This window comes from Dipodomys spectabilis, unplaced genomic scaffold (assembly GCF_019054845.1).
Source record: "Dipodomys spectabilis isolate Male_0828 unplaced genomic scaffold, ASM1905484v1 ptg000146l, whole genome shotgun sequence".
NCBI lineage: Eukaryota > Metazoa > Chordata > Mammalia > Rodentia > Heteromyidae > Dipodomys > Dipodomys spectabilis.
In genome coordinates this window covers 878,113-900,126 of record NW_024870823.1, presented here as the reverse complement: position 1 = coordinate 900,126, position 22,014 = coordinate 878,113, and the positions used below count along the sequence as shown (strand labels likewise).

Genomic DNA, 22,014 nt, shown 5'->3' with positions numbered 1-22,014 from the left:
GTATTGATTGATCTCCATTATTTTTAAATTTGGCTATTTTATTTTTAAATTTGGCTATTTTGTTTCACTAAGAAAAGTGGTAACTAGCCAGGCAATACTGGCTCAATGCCTGTAATCCTAGCTACTCACGTCTGAGACCTGGAGGATCATAGTCAAAGCCAGTCCTAGCAGAAAAGTCCACTAGACTCTGTTTCCAATTAACCAGTAAAAACCTGAGCTTGAGGCACAAGTGGAGCACCAAGTTATTGGCAAACAAAGCCAAGGGAATGCTAGGCCCCAAGTACCTACCCTAGTACTAGAAAAAATAAATAAATAAGAAAATTAATGTTTCATCTTTGAGCAAATTATTAGCACTAAAGAATTACTTTTTTAAAAGTTCTATTAAATCAAGCACAAAATCAATTCTTATAAAGATGCTTTCTTCTTTTTATTTAAAAACAAATAATTTTCTCAGTCTTCCCTAGTACTCTCCATATGTTCTCAGAGGCATTCTAAATGGAATAAGACAATCTATATTCTTCTTCCAGGAATGCTTATAATATGGTCATGTTTTTCTTAACCATATTTTCATCAGTACTTTGGCTCTAGGAATATACCATCATGATTATAGTTCTACTATCTCCCATTCAAAAAGGAGCATCACAATTAACTTGACCTTAGGCTAGTCTCATTTGAGACCACCATTATGAAGGAGAGTGATTTTGGTATAAAACCACTTGAAATTTTTCTTGCTCCTTCCTCTTTCGTTTTGTTTTGTTTGTCTCCTCTTTAACCGAAACATTATTTCTATTTAACCTGTACCAAAGAAAAAAGTCTCACTTCAGAAGACACTTTGTATTGACAGTCTTCTTTTATTCATTTATAAGTGATTTGGAACAAGTTTTAAAATAGCAATCTTACTTTTTCCTTCATCTATCTTTTTTGCTGTTTGATTGTTTGTTTTCAGATATTTTTTGGTTTGTTTTGTTTGAAACAAGGTCTCATCCTGTTGCCAGGCTGGCCTTCAACTTGTGCCTCCCAAATGCTGGGATTACAGGTGTGCACCATTTTCTGGCTCATTTTCCGTCTCATCTGAAAGAAAACAAAACCAGAAAGCTTTGAAAGAGTGACTATATCTAACATTGGTCTGGCATTAAAATTTTCTGGTTGGGCAGCATAATTGTTTAATTGGGCCTTCAGTGACAGCTGAACAACTCCATGCTTGGGTCAGCAAGCAGAGGAGTTTCATTCTGTCACCTATCAAGAATGATGCTTGTCAGGACTGATCTTCCCACTTAAAGAATACTAATGCTTCTAGTCTTACCATTGATGTTTTGTGATATTAGATATTACAGTGGAATAGACAAACACTGAAAGAGAAAAAGTGCATAGGTGTATTTGTAATTCTTTGTTTTTTGTAAGCCATATGCAAATGTTACACTACTCCAGATACTGCTTCATCAGGAGTCCCCAAGATAACCAAAAGTAAGTGCCAATTTCCTCATCTCAGGAATAGTGCCATAATGAAGATAAAATTCTAGTGACTTATTTGCAGAGCATGTCATACAGCCTCTGGATTAGTTAACTCCTTGGCCTCCTAAGAGGTACCTGAGTCAGCTGATGATTTTGCATGTATTATTTATTAATGTAAAGAAAAAACATTTAAGTTCACTTTTTCTTTATTCTGTCTTTTTTACCCATCTTCCCTCATTGTAGCAAATTAGACGGCCGGATGAGAGCAAAGGAGTTGCTAGTAGAGTTGGATCCCTCAAAGTAAATATGTTTCTAACATTTTTTGGCAAGATTTTGTCTATAGCCTACACTTATTTTTGGAGGGTGGTGGGAGGAAAGGGGGCTTTTTCCATTTTTCACCATCCCATTTTTTATTTTAATATTTTTATTGGCTGTTGGGTCATATTTCTTTTTTTTATTTCAGCTACACATAGAGCAACCAGCTGAAGGCAAGCTGCCAAATAACTAGCTTTGAATGGCACCACAAACAACAGAAAAGGCAACTGCCTCATTACAAGTGCCTATAATTTTGGGTTCTAGAGTAAACCGTTCCTCTGATTGATGTCACTGATTTGTGATAAGTTCCTCTTAAACAGAGAACTAATATAAATTCAGAATGTCATTTTCCCTTTTAACTTTTTTATAAACAATATTTAATTTTACTTAGTGTTATTAGCAGTAATAGTTAATTCCAGTAAAAAAAAACTATCAATTAATAACATGTATTGGATATATGTCAGCATAATAACTAAAAAGGAATTTGTATGATGATAGTGTAATAAGTCTACATATAACTTATAGTGATAAGCACCCTTAATATGTTTTAAATTTATGTTTTAAATTTTAAACGATTTAAAAATAGATAGAAAAGGATATGTTTAAATTAGTGTACTCATCCATATACATGATTTCTAGTATAGAATTCAAATATTTTTTATTTAATGACACCATTTGTTAGTGGCTAAATGCCAATTGGTAAACATACCTTGGACACTTATACTTTTAACATTTAATGACAATGTAAAAGTAAATAAGTTATCAGAGTTAAATAACATAATCACTGATTATTTGTAATGCTGCCACCATTAATTTAAGTAAGAAAATTGTCAACTCTAAAAATATTCAGAATTATCCTCCACAAATTTAACTATTTTTATATCTCAATTTCATTCATCCTGACAGCAAAACAATCATTAATATCAAAAATGGCAGATTATTCTGCGGTGTCATAAAATTACTTATTCTATGTTGTCCTAATTTAATAACTACATTGTGGCCTAATACTGAATCATTTCAAACCTTATATACCTCCAATTTATTTCCATTTAACAGTTTATGAAATACAGATTTCTACATTCTTTCCTCTCTTTGCCTCTTCTGCCTTCTTGGTTTTATGTTTTTGTTGTTTATTTCTTTCTTTGTGTGTGCACATGTAAGTGCACATCAGTAAAGGTGTGTTGTATGTTTGTGTTCTTTATTCAAGGAAAGCCATCTTATCTGTTCTCTAATACTGTTTTACAGTGGGAAGCAATTACATTAAAATGTTACATCACCAAAGATAATCAAAAGGGCAGAAAGTGTTGATTGTATGCCTAAATCAGTCCATTTAAGATTATTCTGTACAGAAAATGTGATAATATATCGGGGCCATTCCTCACTGTCTACTTGTGAGGTATTATATTTTACCTTTGTCTTTAAATTAAAAATCTTTTATAGTATGCATTATCACACAGAATTAAGTGAAGAAAGTACAGTATACTATCATTAACTACGGATACTGAACTACAAATAATAAATGGAATGCATAATTATAGCACCTGAAGTAAACCAGATTGAATATATTTGAGACACAGATTATAAACTCAGATTTTGCTTATATAAACTTAAATGTTATAAATGTCTTTTAAGTGTGTATACAGTATTATTATGTATATGTACATACAAATTGTACTGTTAAATGAGCTTGTTTCAATATGGGTAGAGCCTAACCTCGAAAAGTTATTTCTTAAAGACAAGCAAACTTTTTAATATTTTAATAGTTAATATTTTAATTCTATATTCCCATCAAATAGAAATCTTTAAATGAATCTTTAGGGAATTATGAGAATAGTTGCAGCATTTATTTTCACTAAACTTTGTAGAGAAAGTTTAACAAAATAAATATTGTTACATTACATAAAGATCCTGATGTTTTAAAATGTTTGCCAAAGGCAGTGAGAAATGTATGCTACAATATTACTTTGAAAGGAAAAATGAAAAGTTACCTTTTCAAATTATTTTCTGATGTTTACATGTAGCTCCATCGAAAGCTGGAGGAGCTCAGAGATCACCTAGAAGGCAATGTGAAAGGATACTCTCAGAGTAAATGTACGATTTTACTTGGTGACTTTTTCCCCCTACACCTCTGCTGACATAATTCCAAGTCTGATTGGTTTGTCCTTCATCTGCATCTTTTTACTTTCTGTCTCTTTCCCCCTTTCTTTTCTAGCTGCGGCTTCATGCTCACATTTATGAAATGAAGATTAAATTGTCAACATGTATGACCCTTAAGCCACACTAACATTGCAATTAATTTAGTAATATTTTGACCCTAATATAAACTAAAAATCTTTCTTTTTAAATGAATATTTGTTATGTAATAGTATAATTTTCAGGGGGTCTTTTCATAAGACTTCCATTTGGAACTTTTCCAGTGACTATGTCTTTTAGCCTATTGTTAAATGTGATAGGAAAATTATGGACTAGATCCAAGGTGTTACACGAACTTGATAGTTTAGTTTCCATTTTTAAGAAAAATGATAAATATTAGTGTCATCATAGATAATCTGGCAAGTAGACACATTTATTCTGAGTTAATAGACTTTCTCTAACTCAGATTCTTTTGTAATATTTATGTCATTCTTTGTTTAATAATAAGGTTAGCAGCAACAAATACTTCCATGTAACATCTTACAAATGCTTGAGCACAAAGCTCGGATACCCAAGACAATTTTTTAGGAGCATCACTTTGTAGCCATTTGCTATCATACTACTCACATAGGCAATACTTACAACTGTATTTTTTGTCACAGATAATTCAGACCTTTAAAATGCTTAGTCCTCTTTCTTTTTAAGAAGTTGAAGTAAAATCTCCAAAAGAATATATGATATAAATATGATAGAAGAAAGATACATTATTATACTGAGTAATTTTTTTACTTAAATCTGCTTTTCCATTCCTAGGACTTGTGGTTATGAAACGTCTTGTTTATTTCTTATATTTCAAGATTATTATCACTTATGTAATTAATATTACTAAAATTTTATTATAAAAGTAGAACGTTGCTGGGTGCTGGTGGCTCATGCCTGTAATCCTAGCTGCTTGGGAGGCTGAGATCTGAGGATCACAGTTCAAAACCATCCCAGGTAGGAAAGGCCATGAGACTCTTATCTCCAATAAAACACTAGAAAACCAGAAATGGCACTGTGGCTCAAGCAATAGAGCATTTGCCTTGAGCTGAAGAGCTGAGAGACAGCGCCCAAGCCCAGAGTTCAAACCCCACAACCAACAACAAAAAAAAAAAAAGAAAGAAGTCAATTTTCTGATATCTGAATTTCTAATTGTATTTCACATAATCATATATGTATATTAAATTTCCAGTTAATAAAATCCAAAGTAGTTTTATTAGTATCATTCATTATATCTCAAAACTAAACAAAAAAATTAACTTTTTTTATTTCTCTACTTTCTTTGAGCCAGTTGTGTTTTCCTGTGTTATTACAGAATTAGATAATTCAGCCATAATCAAACCCTAGAATCTACTATACTATCTTTAGGATTAAATAAGGGTTAGTATGTATCTGATGACTAAGCCAAGCTGAAACAATCCAGAATAACTATTCTACAAAAGTATTTTTAAGTCCTAATATATGTACTTTAGTGCTATGCTTTTCTCCATTAGGAGAAGTGTTATTTTTCTTTTTATTAAACTAATACTACAAAGTTGAAAGTTGCTAAGGTTTGTATGGGAAAGATTTAATGTAATACTGGAATTAATTTAAAGCTTTAGTCTTAAAAGTAGGGTTATCTCATGTCACATTTTTGATTTCTGTTTTTCAGTGCATCTGCTACTATATAATCTCTAGTCTCAACATCTTCATATTTTGTTTCATTTCACTCAGAAACACTTCGTTCTGATTACATTCTTTCTTTTAAAAAGGCACATGATGTGTTGTTCTAAGGATTCTATTAACTACAAGGTATAAAAACAAACAATATTAAAAAAAAAACAGTATCATCTGAGAAAGCATACAAATCAAATGCTTAGGTAAATGTTCAGTTTTTCTACTTCCTCTTTAATCCCTATTACCTAACTACTTCTTAAACCATGCTTTATCTGTTGCTTAAAAGAAAAAGTTACTCTTAGAATCATAGGCTAAGCAGATTTTGTTTCTAAAAATAGCTTAGAAATTTTTCATCCTATGAAAAATTATTGCACGTGTTTCCACAATAAATGCAAAAATATGAGTACTTTTTAATTCATTTCATCCTACATCAGTAGGATGAAAAATTCAGAACCATTTGCCAATTAAATTGATGATGACAAATATAATTGATGATGACAAATCATCCAGAAATGTGAGATAAGGTATTAAATTATAGGGACTTAAATCATTGGTATTTCCATCAGTATAATAAATATATCATTAGTTTAGAAAGAGAAGATCCCTACATCTTGATGGATGAGCCCTAATTTTTTTAGAGGAGTATTAAATTTTGTTTATTAAACTTATACCTCACCTTACATTGATTCTTCTGTAGAAAAAGCAGGATTAGAATTTTGATTTCTAAATTGTGAATATAAATTTTCTATATTGTCCAAAGTGGGAATAAATTGAGCCCTAAGTGGATTTTTACTAGCTTTAGAACAATAAAATTGCTAGATGCTGATGGCTCATACCTGCAATCCTAGCTACTCAGGATGTGAGATCTGAGGATCACAGTTCAAAGCTACTCGGAGCAAGAAAGTCCATGAGACTCTTACCTACAATTAACAGAAAACCAGAAGTGGAGCTGGGGCTCAAAGTAGTAGAGCTTGAGCAGAAATATTCAGGGATAGCTCCTAAGCCCTCAAGCCCTACAACCAACAACAATATAAGTTCAAGCCCTTGGTTCAGCCAATTAAAAATAAAAAACATAAGGAAAATTAATGCTTTGTTTAGATAATATGAATCAGATAAATTTACTAATAAGTTAGTGGAGGAACAATGGGACCGAGATAGTTTAAATATTAAAATATTCACAAAATGCTATTCCTGAAATAAAAATAAATACAAAAGAAGAAAAAAGAAAAGTAAAAATACTCATAAACCACAATTTTGTATTTTTATCTGCTCTATGTAATGTGATGATAACTATCTGCTGAGCTACAGAAAAATCTAGCTATGTTTTGGCTATCCAGTTATATTTATTTTTAAAGGCTTCAGAAAGCAGTTAACAGGGAGTACAGCTTATGATGTCAGATTAATAAGTATATTTTAGTAAGTATATTTCAGTGAGTTAATGAGTTAATTTTAAGTGTTTAGCAATTTCCTAAATGCCTAAATAAGGCTATGTGAAATAAAGCTAACATAGATGATAAATTAGATTACTTATTATTAGGCCTTTTAATATCAGCATTTTCATTCCAGCCTGAATTACTTGTTTTATATTTTTTATAGATAGATATCTATAATCTTTGGACACTTTTTTACTTTCATTTTCATTCTGTTCTATAACTCAGAGATTGACAAACTGTTCTATGGTCTAAGTCCTACTCTTTTTATAGGGCCACAGAGAATGAGTTTTGCATTTCTTGTGATGACGGGAAAATAAAATGACATTTCATGGCATGTGAAAATTATAAGACATTCATATTTCAATATCCAAGTTTTATTGAAACACACATTCATTTGCATATAGTCTTTAGTCTACAACGTAAGTTGAGTAGTTGAAGCACAGATTATGTGGCCCACAAGGCATAAAACATTTGCTCTCTGATCTCTTATAGACAACATTGGCTGTGGTGGCTGTAACTGTTTAGTGTATCAAAATAACATGACATGTTCATAATAGAACAGAATTTTAGAGCTTGAGAAAAGAAGTTGCTCATTTTTCAAAGGATGGTTCCAGGTTATTGTGCGTGGAAGGACATGTTTAAAGGAGTTGTTTCCTGATATAATCTGCCTTTATATTTTTATTTTCCCTTTTGACATTGTTTTCTTCCATGTGCTTTCTTCGCATACTGCCTTCCCCAACATACTTGAATTTAAAGTGAACCCACAGACTTACCATTAAACCTTTGAACATATAGAGTATAAATTCTTCTATTGGGGAATTAGAGTGACTGGTAAATTTCATTCTTCTCATGAACCTTTCTTTTAAGTTTAGAGTATTTTTTCGACATTTTTCTGATGATTACTTCATGACATGCTAAAAAAGGTTCTTCCCCTGAAGCCAAGTTCAACTTTTGGTTTCTTCTAAGTCACCTGTTTTACCTGACCTCAGTATCTTTTGCCTACTACAAGAAATCAACTGAGAAGTATAAGATCCAATAACACATTTGTACATTAATAATACAGTAATTAAAATCTAAACATTATCTTCACTCATTCAACCAGAGTCCTGTGTGTGTGTGTGTGTGTGTGTGTGTGTGTGTGTGTGTGTGTGTGTGTGTGTGTGTGTGTGTGTGTGTGTGTGTGTGTGTGTGTGTGTGTGTGTGTGTGTGTGTGTGTGTGTGTGTGTGTGTTTAACCAGCGTCGTGAGGCCTGGGTGCTGTCCTTTAGCTCTTCAGCTCAAGGCGAGTGCTCTATCACTTGAGCCGCAGAGCCACTTCTGGTTTTCTGAGTGTTTTATTAGAGAGAAGAGTCTCATGGTCTTTCCTGCCTGGGCTGGCTTTGAACCGTGATCCTCAGATCTCAGCCTTCTGAGTAGCTAGGATTATAGGCATGAGCCACCAACGCCCAGCAAACCAACCAGCTTCTTATTGAGCAGAAATGAAGAGTTAGAAACATAGTCCTTAGAAAAGTAAACCATCAATAGATTAGATAACTAACCACTATTTGTAGCGTCTACTTTCTTCATGCAAATATCAGCATCTATTGTTCTTATCTGTAGTACATTATTGGAGCCTCTAAGTTTTCTCTGTTTTATATTTTGACAAGTTGATATTTTAAAAACCTCTATTTATTTAATATTTCACTTATAGTAATTATATAACATCCTGACTCTCTTGGTAAGTGATGACTTGTCAATATCATCATCCTATAATAATGTTGAAGATGACAGTAAATCAATTCTATGATTATCTCTTTGGGAAATAGGCTACTTTTTCTACTTTCACTTTATAAGAATTCCTTAAATTGAAAAGGTTAATTCAATTTTGAAATTTCAGTCATACTGAAAAATTAGAAAACTCTGTCTTATCCTATACTTCAAAAAAAATCTCACCAGGTACCCATGACTCATGCCTATAATCCTAGCTACTCAGAAGGATGAAATCTGAGGATTGTTGTTCTAAGCTGGCCGAGGCAAGAAAGTCCATGAGACTCTTACCGTCAATAAACTACCACAAAGGCCAGAAGTGGAGCTATGACTCAAATGGTAGAGCACTCACCTTGAGCAAAGGAAGCTCAGGGACACTACCCGGGCCCTGAGTTCAATTACCAGGACTGGAAGGAAAAAGCTCATATAAATCATTTGAAATGGAAATGACATATCTGTAAAATTGTCCTCTCAAAATTAGCTTTCATGCACAATAAGGTACTTATTAAAGATCTACATGACAAGTGAATTTTCCTAGGAATAGAAAATAGCCAAGAGAGAGATAGAGACTGAAAGAAGATAGGACTTAGAGGTATAGCTTAAGCAGTAGAACACTGTGAGCAAGAAAGTTCCAGTACTGGCAATATATATAATTGTGTTAAACAGAACAAATTTATACTGCAAAATTATCATCTTGCTAGAGAATATCAGGTACAAGTCTTTGTGTTAACATCTTTAGAAATTGTGAAAATTGATTCAGATTAGTTTTTTAGGAATTGTTAAAAAATAGTTTATATATTTATTCATTCAATAAACACTGAGCACCTTACTGCAAGTAGCTGTGCTTGGTGCTAGAAATACTGTTTAAAAACAGATCTGCTGGGGCTGGGAAGGTGGCTCAGTGGTAGAGCGCTTGCCTTGCATGCTCGAGGCCCTGGGTTCGATTCCTCAGCACCACATAAGCAAAAAGAAAAAAGCCGGAAGTGGTGCTGTGGCTCATGTGGTAGAGCACTAGCCTTGAGCTGAAGAGCTGAGGGACAGTGCCCAGGCCCAGAGTTCAAGCCCCACAACCGGACCCCAAAAAAAAAACAAACAAAAAAAAAAACAGATCTGCTAAGATTGTTTCTGATTCTCCTACTTTGTTATCTTCTCTAGTAGAAAAAGATGCATATTCTGATTACTTTGTATATTCTGAAACTTTATGCTGACTTGGATACTGGACAATGAATACTTACTAATTTCTGCCCATGTGACATTGTGAAACCCATGAGAGAAGAAGCCACATAACTGAACATGATAGTTTGACACCCTAAAATAAAGGCCCTTGGTCTGAATAAGTGGTAGAGAACTTACCTAGCAAACATGAGACCTTCAATCTCTAGTACTGGAAATTTTTTTAAAAAATAGATAAAAATAAAAACAGGCCAGAATATAGCCAATTTATAGCTATTAAGATTAGTCCTAGGTGATGTTGTACTTCTGTAGTCTCAGTTACTCCGTAGGATGAGTGTAGCAGGAGGAGTTTGTGGACTAGGGGCAGTCTGGGCAAAACTGAGATTAAATGGGTTTTGAGTATAAAATAACTTTAAAAATTCAGTGATAAACCAGATACCAATAGATCATGCCTATAATCTTAGTTACTCAAAAGGCTGAGATCTAAGAATCTCAATTTTAACATAGCCCAGCAAGAAAGTCCATGAGGTTCTTGTCTCCAGTTAACCAACAAAAATCTGAAAGTAGAGCTGTTCCTTTAGTGGTAGAGCACTAGCTTGATCAGAAAAACTCAAGGACAGTGCCCAGACTCTGCATTCAAGCCCTAACACCAACACCCAACACCAAAACAAAGGGTCAATGATAAAATAGTTGGTCAGCCAGATTTGATGGTACCTGCATATTTTCCCAGTACACAGGAAGACTACAAGTTCCTGGGCAGCCTAGTCTACATAGACACTGACTAAAACAACAAAAGAAACAAACAACAATAAGTAATCAATTTATGTAGCTGTTCAGAAATATCAATGAAAAAAAAATCAATGAGCCAGGTGTGGTGGCACCTGAGGACAAACTGAGGCAGGAGAAATGCTTGGATCCTGCCAGACAAGACAGGTGAGAAGAAAAGAGATGAGGAGTAGGATGGAAGAGAAAGGAAGAGATTTTGATTTTTTTTTTTAAAAAGTTGAATTTTGTGTTTAAGTTTTTGTGTCTTATTGTATTGCTAGCAGCAGAATGTGAGACTTGTTCAGTAATGCGAAAAAGTAGAATATTAATAATCACAGAATGTTGAACTCATATTGGACCCCTATTTAGAGAATATTTTTGATAGTAAAGTTAGAAACAGTCAGAGGTGTAGTTTCCTGGTGTTAATTAAACCAATGAAAATCAGTGTGTTTCCACAGTAAAAGTTGTCCACTATCCTACTTTTTTTCTTTAAATAAAGATCTTCTCAGCAAGATTGTACTACCAGCTAGTGTCATCTCTGTTGTGATTTTTTTTTCTTTTTAGCAAGGTTTAGTGTTGGTGTTGGTGTATTACAGGGTTCTCCTTCAATAACTTGAACCCCTTGGATGTTTCTGCTTGTAAGGTTATTGTATTTCCAGGCAAATGTGTTGGTGATGGGAGCCATTTGAACTTTCTGAGACCCTTACTATTCTATCATGTACTCTTTAACAGTGTTTTCTTTTCCCCACTGCAAAACCAGGCTCGGCTTCCCTCGTGCTCATCTACCTATAGTGTATCTGAGGTATATTTTGCACGTATTTTCTTACATGGTCAACAACATGCTCGCACTCACCATTTTTATTTTATTTTATTTTTGCCTTAATTTATTTTGCCTTGCACTTTGCACTTGGCTGAAAGGGGAAAGTCACCTGTATATTTTTTTATAATGTATTGTTGTCTGGATAACTTTATTTTGGCAGTCACTATATTATAATAAAATGGCTAAAGGCCAAACAGCCAACTTCATTATTTCCACCAGCTTAATTCCATAAAGACCTTTGAACCAGGTAGTTTATTATTAAACTCATATTGGATAAAATAGATTCTATTTTGTGTACATATATATATATATATATATATATATATATATATATATATATATATACTTCTGATCCTTTCTCACTAGTTAAAGGCATTGGAAAGCATTCAGAATTTTTTATTAAATGAAAAATCTAATTTCTCACAAAGTGATTAGATTCTTAGATTTAATAACACTTTTATTTTCATAAGACTCTTGTAGTTCACAGGAGTTTATCAGCCATGAAAATCTATAATCCTAGCTACTCAGAAGGCTGAGATCTGAGGATTGACTGCAGTCAAAGCCAGCCTGTACACCAAAAGTCCCCATGAGACTCTTATCTCCAATTAACCACTCAAAAAACAGAAGAGGAGCTGTGTCTCAAAGTGGTAGAGCACCACCCTTAAGCAAAAGAGCTCAGAGACAGTGCCAAGGCCCTGAGTTCAAGCCCCACAATGGACATAGACACAATATGTATTTTTTCAACAAATAGATATATATATTCAAAATTGATCCATATTATTTGCCTTTTTAAAATTTTAATCTTATTCCTATTGTGTTAACCAATAGCATAAGTGGATTTTCTTGTTTTTACAAAGTACATTAAAACATTGTTAGTAGACTTTGAATAATTGGTTAAATGTACTTTCCAAAGCAGAAACTGTTAAGTGATAAGAAGAATATATAGCTCAAAATGTGGCAAATAAGCAAAAGAGCTTTAGTAAAATTTTATATCTCAGTTTTAGTCTTTATAATATAACATCCTTCTATTTATATTTTCTTATGTGACTAATACAGCTACTGTTTTTAGGCCAGTATTGTCAGCTAGTATTTTTTGATCATGTATGTATTATGTTAATAAGCAAGCTTGCCCTGATCCAAAACAACAGAAAGATGCTACTAGCTAAAATACCAGGTCATTTGTGCAGAACCACAGGTAGAGTATCATCTTTATACTTCAAATTAAAATGGAAAGTTTTAAAAAGTGATATGACTAAATCTAAAGACTTAGAAAGTTAAATTTAATGCATCAGTAGAATCAGACTCATCCACCATGCTCTCTAGCTCAAACCTATGATCTTAGCTAAAGAGGCAGAGATCACAAAAATTGCAGTTGAAGGTCATCTGGACAGAACAGTTAGTGAGAGTCCATCTCCATAAATAAGCCAGTCATGATGGTTTATATCTGTAGTCTCAACTATGTGGGAGACATAAAATATGAAGATCATGTTCTGAAGCCAGCCCCAGGCAAGAAAATGAGAGATCTTATCCAAACAATAACTAAAGCAGAGAAAGACTAGGGCTATTACTGGGGCCATGCCCCAAGTGGTAGATCACCACCTAACAACCAGAGGTCCTGAGTTCAAACACGAAAGAATTGTAAGCATCCTGTATAATTTTACTTTATAAATTAGAACTGTCACAGATTACTAAAACTGATTTATCAATTTTTGCTCTTTAAGACAAGGAGACATTTATTCTATATGCAAAACTGGTTATAGTAAAAGCATGCTTTTAAAATAAAATTAAGAAAGAAAAATAATTATAGCACACTTTTATGTTTATATGTAAGTATATCCCCAAAAAATACTGAAATTTCACAAAGAGCCCAGAAACCAAGTACCATAAAATAATGTAGAGCTTTAAAATTCCCTATTAAAGGAGAGATATGTAGACAACAGACTATATGGAACCACCTATAATTTTATTTTTTTCATTGTTATTTTGGTATTTTAAGTATTAAATACTGCTTGAAGCCAAGATCGGTAGTGCATAGTTATCTTCCCAACTTCATGGGATGCTGAGATTGAGAGAATTATGGTTATAGGCCAACCTGGCCAGAAAGTTTGAGAGACTTCATAACAATGGAAAGAAGCTTGGTGTACGTACATGTCATCCCATCTATAACAAGAAGCAAAATATGGGGACTGTGGTTCCAGGCACATGCCCACACACAAAGGAGTATCCTGTCTCAAAATAACTAGTGTAGAAAAGGGCTGGAGGTGAGGCATCCCTCAGTATAGAACACATGCCAAACAAGCTCAAGGCCCTGAGTTCAAACCCCGGTACTCAGACAATTCAATTAATTTGTACTTGAATTGTATAGATGATAGGTTCAGTATAAACATATTCCTAGTCATGTGTTTAATATAGTGCCACAGTCATCATCACAGTGAGATTTCACAAAAGGCTGAAGTTTTAAGATCTTTAAGCAATGTAAAATGCTTTCTACAAGTAAATAGCATGGAAAATCTGTATGGAAAATTTAGACCCAAAAAGTCCCTTCCCAAACGATGCATCATTAGACATGCTGGTTATTACCATAAAGATGAAGAGTTGGTTTCTTCTTGAAACACAGTGATAAGAAGTATTAACAGATTAATTAATCACTTCTCTGCCTTTTGACTAAGAGCAAGTGTAGTATCTGTTCAGTTTAATATCTGATATGTCCTCTATCCAAGGACAATATATTAAATGGATTTTTAACACTAGGAGATGAAATAGAAGCTTGCTCTGTCCACTCCATGCATCGACCTAGTTTTGCAGTACTTCCAGGAATGGTGCACTCCCCTTCCAGGGAAATTATTTTTTGATTAAAAATAAGAATACAGGCTGGGCGCTGGTGGCTTGTGCCTGTAATCCTAGCTACTCAGGAAGCTGGGATCTAAGGATCATCATTCAAAGCCAGCACTGGCAGGAAAAGCTGTGAGACTCTTATCTCCACTTAACCAGAAAACTGGAAGTGACGCTGTTGCTCAAGTGGTAGTGTGCTGACCAGGAGCTGAAGAGCTGAGGGACAGCACCCAGGCCCAGAGTCAAGCCCCATGACTGACAAAAAAAAGAAAAAGAAAAAAGATGAACTAACTACTTAGGACATTAACAGACTTTTGAAAGAGAGGTTTAATGTCATATCATCCTCACATTTTCCATAGATCTTTTCTCTATTTCTTCAGGATCATGACACAGTATAAAAATATGCATAACACTTTTTTTTCTGCCACTTGGGGCAAATCTTCATTTTCTATGAGACTGTAAGAACTCTATCATTGATACCATCTCCAATTACTACAACATCCATCAGAGTATTACTTTCTGTGATAATGTGTACAGAAAGGCTCTCTGGTTGTACTTGGACAGGATTTTGAGGAAATTATGTCTTCTGTGGCAGTCAGCTCTTAAATAAAAGCTGACTCATCTGAGTTTGTTTCTTTCATTGTAATATATTGTTTGTCATAAAGTGTGTTTCTTTTCTACATTTGTCATTTGTTGTAGGATTACTCTATTCCACTCAATGTCACACTTCAGTGGTCTCCATAAATTGTGTTTATGTTTACTTTATAAAGGCCAATACAATAATGAACTAATTGAGGAATGATAATGATCTGCATACAAATAACCTATACTTGTTTTCTGTTTAAACTAAAGTTGTAATATCTTCATTTCACAAAATTTTAGACTTCAGTTGTTGATAATTATTAATTTAAGGAATGCTTTCATTCTTCAATTTTTTACTTGGGAACTGTTTGGCAGGTCTAGTGTAGAGTGTATTTATTTTATAGCATTATTGTGAATAGCCAACCTTCTGCAGCTCAATATCTGCTTTACATTTACATCATCTTCACTTAACTGCACAAATAAGTAGTTTCCAACTCCTAATATAGCACATTGGCTTTTCTGGTTGCACATCACAATCTTCTGTGACATTCATAAGAGGAAAAACTATGTCCTGCTCAGAAGTGAATTTAGCCATGAGTTGTATAAAACAAGATAATTTGGCACTTCCCCTGGCTGCTTCTGCCGTAAAAATGTTAGTTCATATAATCCATGTCCCCTTTTTTTAAAAAAACATGCAATATAAATAAAAGGAAAATTCATTTTCTAGACTTCTAGCTGATCTTCAGCTTTTTCTAGCAGTGTGTATTTTTGTAATTCTATGAAAATATTGCTTTGGAATTTCCTTGATTTAAACAAAAACCAAAATAAATACTCCTTATAGAAATAGTGTTCAGTTAAATGCTGAGATATAAGTATAAATTTAATATTATGTATAACATAATATCTAAAAAATAAATATTAAAGTTGTAAAGCTTTTATAGTCCAAATTGAACTCTGTGGAGATAGGGATTTTTTTTTTTCATCCAAGGGCCATTTGGATAGTTATAACATTGTTCACAGGCAGATGGGTCTCAGGAAGCTGAGGGTAAGCATGCATAGCTGTCCCATCACTTCTCAGAGGATTTCAAAGGCTTATATGGCACTCAGGCCAAAGGATTCTTGACCCTGGTTGAAAACCTTTTCTATAATATCTGAGATTTCTCAGTGAAGTTGACTTAATTTAAAATTTTAAAGTTAAGTCATTTCTTTGATGCTGTAGACAGACTGACACTTAATTTTATTTTTATTTCATGCTCAAGAACTTTCAATAACCTAAAGGTAAAATAGTGTTTTGAAGTTGTAGTATGTAAAGCATAGTAAGCATGTTACCATTGTCCTTAGAATTCTAACAGATTTATTGAAACACCAGTTCTGAGCTCACCAAACCTTGACAGAACCACATTTTGAAACTTTTGCAAACAGAAGTTTCAATTGAATTTTGCAGTAAATTTTCAAGGAAAGAAAAGAGGAATGGAAGCAAACATCATCAGGACATTAAATGTAACATTTTTGTTTTTCAAAGGGGAAAAAATATTTTAAACATCACCAAACCACAAAGTATTTAAAGTGAAAGAAACTATATCCATAAAGATTATACAGTATGAAGCGAGGTGCTGGTGGCTCACACCTGTAATCCTAGCTCCTCAGGAGACTAAGATCTGAGGATCACCATTCAAAGCCAGCACTGGCAGGAAAAGCTGTGAGACTCATATCTCCAATTAGCCACCAGAAAACCAGAAGTGGTGCTGTGGCTCAAGTGGTAGAGTGCTAGCCTGTAGCTGAAGAACTGAGGGACAGTACCCAGACCCAGAGTCAAGCCCCATGACAGACAAAAAAAAAAAAAGCCTTTAATAATTATTATTTATCTATTTACACATACTTGTTTATGATCTACTCTTTCACTGGTATATTACATTAACACAAGTCTTAAGAAACGTAAGGAAACTATAGATAGTATTCAGTGGATCTGTTACAAATATTTTAGCTGGGAGCCAGTGGTTCATGCCTACAGTCCTAGCTACTCAGGAGACTGAGACCTAAGGATCATAGTTCAAAGCCAGCCTAGGCACTAACATCTGTGAAACTCTTATTGCTAATTAACCACAAATAGCCAGAAGTAGAGCTGTATTTTTAGAGGTGGAGTGCTAGCCTTGAGCACAAAAGCTTAGAGACAGCACCCAGGCCTAGAGTTCAATCCCTAGTACCAGCAAACAATTAATAAAAGTAGTAATAATAATAATAGTAACAATAATACCTTAAAACCAGACATAGTGGTTCAACTCTATAACTAGAGTTGCTTGATTGGCATAGATGAAGGGATAACAATTTGGATTTAGCTCAAGCATGAAAAGAAAAATCCATAAAGATAAGGAGAAAACATATACTTTCTCTAACAAATCTAATTAAAGCACTCTTGAAAAGAATTGAAAAACACTAGTTAGTGTTTAAATTTCTACAATAAAAATATTTTTGAAAAATATTTGAGTAATAGTGAGTGCTTGAACAAATAGGGTAAACTTTTCTAGAGTTTATTAGTTTCTTCATCTGAGTTTCAAGGAGAGTTCGTAATTTATATAAAGTATCATTCATTGACATAATAAACATGAGGAAACAAGTTTTTCTTTTCTTACACAGAAATTTGATTCCTAATCTCCTCAGACTTGGATTACTAGATTAGCTACATAATTGGTTTTCCTTGGCATTGTGCTTCTTTCCTCATATGCCAAAGCAATCTTGCAAAACCATATCTTTTGTTAACCTGAGTTCTTTAATCAAAAAAGCTCTTTAAAAAAAAAAAAAAAGCAAAGCTATAAACTTACTGTGTTTGGAATAAATGTACCTCCCTCTGTCTTTTATACTTTGAAAGTCTTTTTTTGAAGTAGTGTTTTTTCATGATTAATTCCTCTCAACTAGAGTAACATTTTCAATTTTAGCACTAGAAATCCCATTTCCTGAGACTGTCCAGTTTTAAAACTGGAAGTTCTATATCACAGGAACCCCCTAAGACCTGAGCACACCTGAACAGCTACTTACTCCCTGTCATGATTTCAATCAAGGGGAACCTTTTCGGAATTATGTTCATTCTTCTTAGCCATTATTTGTTTTGTTTAGTCTCACAGAAATTCCTTGTACAGCTTAGATACATCTTCCTTCAGAAAGTCTTTTTTAATTAAGTTTTTAATTGTGAAAATACTGTACAGAGGGGTTACAGTCACATGAGCAAGGTAATGAGTACATTTCTTATCAAGCATTGTTGCCTCCTCCTTTGTTTTTCCCCTACCATCCCTTCCCTCCCACCTCCTTAGCTACACTCCCACCCCTCCACCCCCTGCCTAAACTGTAAAGTTCATTTTTTGACATAGCGTCTTGTACATCTCATTGCTGCAATGGGTCAATCTGTATCCCTATTTAAACAATTTGTTTTTTCCCTTCCCCTCCCCAAATTATACCAACATCAAATACAGTGAAAACGGGTTATACTGTGGAGGAGGGACGTACAAAACAACAACAACAACAAAAATCACATGATACCTTATAAATACGTTAGAAACAATAGCAAGGAAGAAAAAACCACTTGTGTCTCTATCTTGGGGTTCATTTCACTTAACATCATCTTATCTGACCTTTTCTGCTTGTCCCAGACATATACTAGTTATTGCAAATGAAGGAAACCATGAGACCTATGTTTCTTTGGGCCTGGCTTAGAAATTTTCTTAATAGAGACTCAGAAAAACAACAAATAAAGAAAGGTTGGACAAATGGGATTGCATGAAGCTGCAGCACTTCTGCATGGCAAAGGACATAGCTAGCAGAAAGTCTTTTCTAACAACTTCTATTCACCCTCATGACTCTTTTTTTTTTTTTGAATATTTTTTTTAATTGTGAAAATACTGTACAGAGGGGGTTACAATTACCTGGGCAAGATAATGAGTACATTTCTTATCAAGCATTGTAGCCTCCTCCTTTGTTTCCCCTTCCCATCCTTTCCCATCCTCCCCCCACCCCCCCACCCAATCTTCCCTGGGCCCTCCACCACCACCAAAGTTATAAAGTTCGTTTTCGACATAACGACTTGTACATCTCATTGTTGCAATGGGTCCACCTGTATCCCTATTTAAATGATTTGTTTTTCCCCTTCCCCTCCACAAATTATACCAACATCAAATACAGTGAAAGCAAGGATTATACTGTGGGGGAGGGACATACAAAGCAACAAAGAATTTATCTTATAAATGTGTTAGAAACAATCGCCTGAAAGAAAAAAACATTTGAATACATATCTTAGGGTTCATTTCCCTAACATCACCTTATCTGACCTTTTCTGCTTGACTCAGACATATACTAGATATTGCAAATAAGGGAAACCATGGGACCTATGTTTCTTTGGGCCTGGCTTACTTCACTTAATATAATTTTTTCCAATCTCAAGAAAATGTGGAATTCTATGCCTCTATGAGAAAGAATGACATTGCCCCATTTGTTAGGAAATGGAAAGGCTTGGAATGAGTACATTTCTTATCAAGCATTGTAGCCTCCTCCTTTGTTTCCCCTTCCCATCCCATCCCCCACACCCCTCTAACCCTCCTCCACCCCTCCACCAAAGTTGTAAAGTTTGTTTTCAACTTAACGACTTATAGTACTCTCTTAAAGACAATCGTAGAAACAATCTTACCCAACCTTTTGCTTCTGCATACCTGGCTGTTACTGTGAGATCTACACACGGTGGCCGTGATTTGTTCCAAGATTCTCTTCTTTCATTTCTCACTACATATTGTCATTGTGCCTACCATATCAATATTATAGCACTACCTAAGTTTCAGGTTAGAAACTTGAGAGTTAACTTTATATACCAAAGGCCAGTTATAATCCTACAGATTCTGCCTCTTTTGTAATTTGGTTTATAGCCTACTCTCCAGAACTACTTTCAATGATATGCTCAGATTTCTCATCAGGATTACTAGCCTCTAAATAAGTCTGCTTACTGTCATAGTTCGTTCCCTAAATAACCCATCTTCACACTGTTTACCAGAGTGGTGAACATACTAAAATGAAATGTAACTGTTCTGTCCCCTGTTTAATATTGTTCAGGCACTCTCCATAACCCTAGAAATTTTTATCTCCTGATCTTAACATTCTCCATCATAGACCAAATTTTGTTTCAACTATATTTGCAATTTTTAAGTCACCAGGATCTCTAATATCTGTGAATTGTACTTGAATTTTTCTCTGTGACACTTTATATTCACCTGACAAAATTGTAATTCTACCTCAATTTTTTTTTCTCTCTCCACTCATAAGCAGACTTTGCCACAGTCTTCAGAAAAAGCACTAGCCTGCTGAAAGTTTGATTTGGGAATCTAGGATCCAAAATTGGTACAATAAATTTTGATTGATTTAAGCCAAATAAACAACAACAGCCACAACAAAACCCTCTATTTATAATTCCAGCTCCAGGAAGTCCTTCCTCATAATTTCCTCATACCCTATCATGTCTTACATATTCACTTAGCAGTTAGTGCTAGTTCTCCCATAATGAGTAGGTATGTTTACTTGACTTCATTTTATTCTGAGCAATTGGAAAGCAGACATTAGCTTTTTTAAAACCTATAATTTACAGGTTAGGTCAGTTTAGGACAAATAATAGCAAACAGTAAATAATCAATGAGTATGAATGATTGGATAATTACAGTTATGTCCTAATGAATTTAAAACTGTGTTAATAAACTATAAAAATTGGTTCAGTAAAGTTGTTAACAAAACTTCCGTTGAATCTTACTCCTTTCACCCATCTAGCACACAGTAGAATCATGATAACTGACCGAATCTTGGGTTAAACACTGTCTCAGATGTCCCTTTATGTGTCATATTTCTCTAAGATTTGCATGCAGTTTATAATTCTCTAAACATATCAATTTAAGTCGATGCTTATAAAACATTTTAACTCTATTCTGACTGTTCTTACAGTTTATTTAGGCCAACTCTGGTCTCTCTCTCTAGCATGCCAAAAAAAGAAAAAAAGAAGTTATAGTGAAGGACAGTGAAAGTAAGTGTATTACACATACACAGCATATGAAGCCGTTGGAATAGAAAAGGGAACATTTCAAGGCATCTTTTGCCATCTTCTGGATTCCAAAATGGCTACAAACTGACTGTAGAAGAGAATGGCTTAGGGCAAAGGACATAGATATAAAGTGTATGCTGGAATGCTTTTTATTCTTTTTCTGTTAACTTACAGACCCAAGTAAGAAGTCAGTGTTTTTCAGCCAAAATAACTGGTAAACCCCTGTTATGACTGTAACAAAAAAATAGCGCTTGCAGACAATTTATGTGGGGGGAAAAATGGGTCATCATGTAAATTTCTGCTGCCTTTTTTATTACTCTCATTCCAGTAAAGAAATTGGTGTTTTGTATTCTTCACTAGGTTAATAGAATATTTTTTGTATTCTTCACTAGGTTAGTAGAATATTTTTTGTATTCTTCACTAGGTTAATAGAATTTCTGTAATGTCCCATTATATGCCACAGGCTAGCATTTTGTTTGCATGTCTCCTCTTTCTTACTAAATCTATGTAAGGCCAATGCACACTTGCACAGCTTCCTGGAAATAACAGAAGTCTAAAGAAAGCAAAACATTTTACACTCATATCTAGTTATAATTCATGCCCATAAGACTACAGAAGCCTTAATTTACCATTCATCCTAGTTTATTTTTTAAAGATTTAAGTAAGTATCTTCTTAATTACCAGTAGATAAATTTTCCTTTGCTTTATTAAATACAGTATGGAATTTCATACATACATTATGTATTTGAGTACAATTACATGATAGCCTGGACTTCAGCAAGTGGAGTTACTTGTTTTCTCTAGTGACTTTTTTTTCCCTTTCCTTCTTAACTATGTTATCTTTTGTGTTGCCTGGGAGATTATACATTATATGTTTTATGAAAGATGTTTATTATAAAACAATAAACATATAGTAATAAAATGATAAACATACAATAAATAAGTGCATTAGTGCTTTATTCTCTCCTAAAATTGAGAAAGATTTACTAATTCTTTTAAGTAGTTCAC

The 22,014-nt window shown here is 34.0% G+C and overlaps 1 protein-coding gene and 1 non-coding gene across 3 annotated transcripts in view; both read left to right on the top strand.

The window, feature by feature from the left end:
• Positions 1-22,014, top strand: part of Gphn (gephyrin) — a 392,152-nt gene that overhangs the window by 234,130 nt on the left and 136,008 nt on the right. The window lies entirely within an intron of this gene.
• LOC122117997 lies at positions 14,176-14,361 on the top strand. Its single transcript, XR_006149278.1, has one exon. It is a non-coding gene; the product is annotated as a U2 spliceosomal RNA (small nuclear RNA).